Below are 6,970 nucleotides of genomic sequence, written 5' to 3'. Positions count from 1 at the left end.
CCAGATTAAATTACTTTACACCAAAAAGAATTGTTTTCAACATTCTCCAGCACATTAATTTCATTTTTTACCCGCTCCCCTCCTTTTCTATGTTTCTAATAAATATCATCAACATTTTTTGTGTCACCTTAATGATGATAAAAACTCTTCTGCAGCACCATAATTACAAAATAATATTCCATGGTATACTGGTATCATAATTTATTCAATCAACCCCACATTGTTGAACTTCCAGCATTTTTCCAATTATGTTATTATATACAGCGTTAGCATTGCTAATGTACATATCCATGAATACTGCTTTAAGAGAAATTGTTGCATACACTTTTTGACTCAGAAAGTATTGTTGAGTCAAAAAACATGAAATATTTTAATGGATACAAATTAAACTTTTCTCTAGAGATGTCTTACCAATTTACATTCCTACGTATATAAGAGTATACACTTGCGTACTCTGGGAGCTGTCATTCTTTTTGATATTTTTTCATAAAATAAGCAAAGAGCATTATCATACTTATACTTTAATTTTTGTATTAGTGGTGAAATTGCACATTTATTTCATGTGATTATTGGTCACATATACTTTGTGTTTTGGTTTTGCCTATTCAAGCCTTTTGCTTAATATTTTCTAAGGAGCATCAGTCTTTTTTTATAATGACCTATCGTATTGGTCTACTGCATGGATAGCAACTACTTTTTCTAATTTGTTGTTGCTTCTTTAATGGTGCCTATGAAGTTATATAGAGAGACGTTGAAATGTTCCATATAAGTGAAACTCATCAATCATTTTCTTTATTGGTTTTTCCTTTGGTCATTTTAGAAAAGCCTTTGCCACCCCTAAGATTGTATAGATATTTCATGGTTGCTAGATTATATCAGAAATTGTTCATCTATTGTTCTCATTTAAAAACATATTTCTGTAAAAATTTACAAACACTATGGCTAGAGGAGGACAGATACCATGTCATTATATTTAGCTTCTCGTGTATCTCTGTTCGTATTCAATGAATACTTTTTGAATGAAAAAATATTATCTATATGGAATACATGAAGATGTGAAATTAGGATAACTTTATTTTTTCCAAATGATTAGCCATTTGTCCAATTCTACATATTAAATGATCCATCTTTTCCCTACTGATTTGAAAAATCTATCATGTAATACTTTTTAAATAGTAATTTGCACTTGCAATAAAGGTTTGTGTTCCTGACAATAAATCCACAGGGACAACTAATATAAATATTTCACAGCAACTTTTTAAAACATATCTCTCCAGGCATACAACTGAGATATATGTACTTAATTTTACCCATATGGACTCATTCTACATACAGCTGATATCTAGTTTCACCACCTGTCACTATTTGTTTGTGTTCGTTTATCATGTTTTCTTCCTTTCAAAAATTGTGTATCTTTTGCAGTCAAATTGACATATTTTCATTTAATGGTTTCTGAGTTTTCATGTTTAGAAAAGCTTTCTGTTATGCTTAGATTATAAAAATGTTTACCTGTCTTCTGTGGTATGTTTATTTTTCCTTTTTTTTTTTTTTGCAATATATATTTGATAGCTACAGAATTTATCTCTAGGAATCAATTGGTGTAAAAGCCTAGCTTTTCCAAATGGCCAATAGTGATATTAAATAATGCATTCTTTCCCACTGATATGAAATGCTACCTTCATTAGGTTCTTAATATCTGTATGTATTTGAGTCCATTGATGGATTTCCTATTCTGATCCATTTAATTACCATTTGTGAGCTAGTCACACCAAAATTGAATAAGCAATGAAGCTTTATAATTCTTTTAAATACTTGTATCTCCTGATTATTTTCTTTCAGAATTTTCTTGAGTAATTCTGGAATGCCTATTCTTCCACATAAACATTAGAATCATTTTGACAAATTCTCCTACTAAAAAGCCTATAGAAATTTTGATTAGAATTGTTTTGTATTTTTAGATTAGGAAAAAAAATTAAGAGTTTTATAAAATTTGCATTTTCTAAGATTGTGGTCTGTCTCTTTATTTCCTTGCACATTCTTGTCTTGGTAGAGTTTTATAGTTTTTGTCATAGAGTTCTAGACTGATACTATGATTTTTTTCTCCATTATGTTTCTGAGTAGATATAACTTTGATATAGGAAAGCTATTTATTTTTGCACAGCTCCCTTTCTAAGTATGCTTGTTTTTAATAAATTTTCAGTTGATTCCCTTAGTTTTCCAGGTAAGCAATTATATCATTTGAGTTTATTCATGTGGGACTTACAATATTGACAGGCATTTATTATGTATACATAATACATAATACATTCCACGCATTACATGGAATGATTCTGAGTCCTATTATGATTTATCTTAGTAAAGATATCAGAGAGACTAATTGTCCATGATGAAATAGGTTTACATTTTTGGATCTTGGAAAAGGAATTCTAAATTTCATCAGTTGACATAAACATGCAAATGTTCCCAAGACTATCTGCTAAAGGAAAAGTAACAGAGAAGACTTGCTCTGTCAGATATTAAAATATTAAAGTATGTAAAAACATATTATAAAATAGCAAGACACTTGTTTAAAAACAGAAAGATCATTAGTGAGGTTAGTGTAGTTACAAAAATCTCTTTAACATCAGGAATTTATTTTAATGGCTAAAAATATATGAATACAAATTTCATAAATTTTGCAAAGTAATTTTTATAAGTTATCTTGGATATCATATTCAAATGTAAGCTCTTAAAAATAATCATCTTGGGTATATTTTGGCAAAAACTAAACATCAGTGAGAAATGGATTACTCACAACTTCTAAATAAGATTTTAAGCAATAATGTCAAAATTGTAAAAAAGATATGTTGTTATAAACCTTCCTGCAGATAGACTAAATGAGACTTTTTCTCTGTAAAACAATTCTCAAGAAAATTCTCCCTGAGAGATCCTTAAAGTCAAGAGAATTAGAATACATTTTAGTACCTAACTTACTATATCCACAGCTGAATTTTGCTTATGAATGCTTAAAATATATCAAAATAACAGTGATAGTAATGATTGCCCCTCTGAATTTTCAGGATCAATTTAGTCATATATATTTTATTCATTCACGTGTATACTAATTTATTAGGGCCATTAAGATCTCTGTGTGGTGTTCAAAAATTGTGTCTTTCAAGTAATAAACCTAGCCAAGTATACTTACCTACATCAGCCAATGAACCTAAGTAAGGAAAAGAAGAATGCTATAGTCATCATTTAATTCTTTACCAAGCTTATGCTTAATTTATTGTGGTTCATATAATTGATCTTGAAAATGAGGTTAATATGCTGTCAGATACTGGTTGACAGAGTTTGGAATCTAATACTTAGTGGTTATGTTATTTTTCTATTGTATACAATCACGACAAACTTTGTGGCTTAAATATACCCATTTATTAATTCACTGTTCTATAGGTTAGAAGTCTAGTACAATGTGACAGAGTTCTCTGCTCTGGGTCTCATAAGGTAAATCAAGGAGTCAGCTCTCATTTGGAGAATTAGATTCTGGGCAGAATCTACTTACACATTCATCCAGGTTGTTGGCAGTTTGGCAGGTTGTTGGCAGAGCCCAGTAATTTGCAGTTGTAGGAGTAAGGTCCCTATTGAATTACTGGTTGTTGCCAGGGAGTCACTCCCAAGTCTTAGAAATCACTCTTAAATCCTTTCCATGTGGCTTTCTCCATCTTCAAATCAGCAACAGTGCACTGACACTCTCCCACACTTTGAAACTCTCACTTTCTCTTCTCCTACCAGCCAGAAAACTCTGCTTTGGTTTAGCCCACTAGATTAATCTCCCTATCTCATAGTCAACTAGTTAGTAACTTTAATTATATCTCCAAAATTACTCTTGTCATGTAAAGTAACATTATCAAAGGAGTAAGTCAGGTAGCTGAGATCCTAAGGGCCATTTTAGTAGTAGTGTAGTAGTGACTACTACTCTGATGAAAGAAGCAATTCATTACATAAAAACATCTATTTTGTTAAATATTTGTTAACTTGGTGTTGCCCTCCCACTCTAAACCATTTCTTTCTTTCTTTCTTTTTTTTTTTTTTAACATTTATTCATTTTTTGAAAGACAGAGAGAGAGCATGAGCAGGGGAAGGGCAGAGAGAGAGGGAGACACAGAATCAGAAGCAGGCTCCAGGCTCTGAGCTGTCAGCACAGAGCTGGATGCGGGACTCGAATTCAAGAACCATGAGATTATGACCTGAGCCAAAGTCAGACACTCAACTGACTGAGCCACCCCAGTGCCCCCACTCCAAACGATTTCTATTGATATTCTATTTCTATTGATAGAAATTTTGATACAGCTAACTTCAAAGAGACCATCAATCCAGTAGGGGGTTCTGAGGCTTGGGAAAACAACATTTATCATTTTTATTAATCCAACACATATATTTTTATTGCTGTATTAGGGTTCTCCAGAGAAACAGAACCAATAGTGTATGTGTAAAGATATAGATATATAGATATAGATATATAGATAGACATATAATATACATTATATATGTATATAGTACATATATATATGTGATAGATATAAGAGGAGATTTAGTATAACAAGGTGTTCATGCAATTATGGATGACAAGAAATCCCAGGATCTGTCATCTGCATGCCAGAGAACCAGGAAAACTAGTGGTACAATTTAGTCCATGTCTGAAGGCCTGAGAACCAGGGAGTTGGTGATGTATGTCTGATTCTAAAGGCCCAGGTATCTGAGGGTCCTGTTCTGAATCCAAAGTCCTGAGGGCAGGGAATAGTAGATGCTGTTAGCTGACAGAGAAAGGTAATTCACCCTTTCTCCCTTTTTATTCTATTCAAGCCCTCAGCAGATGGAATGATACTCATACAAATCAGTGAGAATGATCTTGTTTACTTAGCTCAGTGATCCAAATGCAAATCTCTTCCATAGTCACCATTACAGATGGCACATCTAGAAATAATGTTTTAGGAGCCATCAAGGCATCCCTGAGGCCAGGCAAGTTGACATGTAAAAATAATCATCAGAGTTGCCCATTTTGTGACAGACACTATGTCAGGCTGTGGGGCTACAATGGTGGCAACAGTTCCTGCTTCCCTTGAGTTTAAAGTTTAGATGAGAGAGAGAGAGAGAGAGAGAGAGAGAGAGATGTTAATAAAAACTAATGAAATAAATACATATTAACTTGTGTAAACATGATATATGCTCCAAAGGAGATGAGAACACACAAAAGGGGAAGTTGGGCATAGGACTCGAGGAGGCACTGTTCCCATAGAATAAGATGTCAACAGTGTCCCTGGGGCTGCACGACATTGTGTCCTTGCAGCAGTGTCAGGAAAGGAAGAGCTGAGGTGTGAAGAAAGAATTAGGAATTACCTAGGGAAAGGGGCTTATGGTGGGAGAATGAATACAGGCAGAACGAAGAGCATGTACAAATGGTCTGGGCTGGAGGAAATACACTGTGCCTGAGGCTAATGTGGCTGGAGCTCGTAGTGAAAAGGGGACTAGAAGGGTATTGTTGGACATCAGACCAGAAAGGACAGCAGGATTTGCTCTACACAGAGCTTCAATGATCACATAGAACATTTTGATCTTAATCCTAAGAGCACTGAGAAACCCTGGAACTCTTTCTAGCAAAAGGCTGAAAAGACCTTATCTGAGTTTTGAAATGATCACTCTGGCTGCTATGTGGAGAGTAGTTGAAAGCAGCAGGTAAAAAGTGCTGCTGCATTATGATTTGACAGCATTCAGAATGTAAGATTCCATTAGCGTTTCCCTAATAACTTAGGCTCTTATAAACACTGAGATTGAAAACTCTAGTTCTCTCACCTTAAAGTTTTAGTAGGTTAAGTCCTTAATAATAGGTGTCTGTACTGTGCAATCTCATGTACTGGGCCACAATGTACTATGTAGAAGAAGAAGAAGAAAAACAATACTGAAAAACCAAAGAACTCCACTGCTTTTTCAGTAATATGACTGTGGTTTTGCTTCAGATGAAAAGGCTACATGTTGTCATTCTTGAGTTTTCCAACCTTCAACACAATGAGTCAGATTGTTGTTGGAAAACCCCTTCTTTATTATATATGGGAATCCCCACCTCACCTATGCCTTCTCAAGCTTTGGTTGTTTGGGTCATTATCATCTTCTATCCAAAAGAAAAAATAAAGTAACCGAGAATAGACAAAAGTTTGAGAATTTCTGGGCAATTAATGAATAATTTTTTTCTTTTCCTTTCTTTTTTAACAATTTCCTTTAGACTCCACTGTTAGGAGGGCAATCTTTCCCATTTGCCTCTTTATATTCTCTTCGCCAGGAAGTTCAGAACTAATCATTTGTTTGAGGTAGAGTATCTGTGTAAATCACAGATTGAATATTTGTGCTCCTTTATTGACTCACAGGCTCTCAATGTTTTCTGACTTTCTACTTGTAGTTTTATGACACAGATGCCATGCCCTCTCCTGCCCTAGTTCATGGGGAGAATCCAAACTGGTTCTAACCTGTGCCTGGGAATGGGGTGAGGCTTTCTCTTGTCCATAGCCCCACACAGGTGTTCATGACCTCACCTTTCGTGCCAAGCCATGTTATGGAAGCTTGTTCATGAGTAGTGGTTCTGCTGGAGTAGGATGGTAGGAGACGGAAGCCAAGTAGAGCGTCTGTTTGGCAGATGACCTCTGCTGGGTAGACGTTCTCCAGAGAGACTGTCCATTTCAATTCAGTCCCTTGATTCTCAGAATGTCCATCTTTCCACTGACCCATCCTTACCCAGCCTCAAGGATGCTGGCTCACTCATTCTTTCCTCTTTATTTATTTTTATTTTTTAAATTATTTTTATTTTATTTTAACTAGTGAAGACTTTTTAAAGGCAATGCCTGAGTGCAGAATTGTCCTGGTTATGCCTCAGCTCCCTCCCCACTAAAGTGAAATTTAGCAATCAGACCAGTGTCTTAAATCAATTAACAGAACCCCA

Source organism: Suricata suricatta, chromosome 2 (assembly GCF_006229205.1).
Source record: "Suricata suricatta isolate VVHF042 chromosome 2, meerkat_22Aug2017_6uvM2_HiC, whole genome shotgun sequence".
Classification (NCBI taxonomy): Eukaryota; Metazoa; Chordata; class Mammalia; order Carnivora; family Herpestidae; genus Suricata; species Suricata suricatta.
This window is presented reverse-complemented; position numbering follows the sequence as displayed.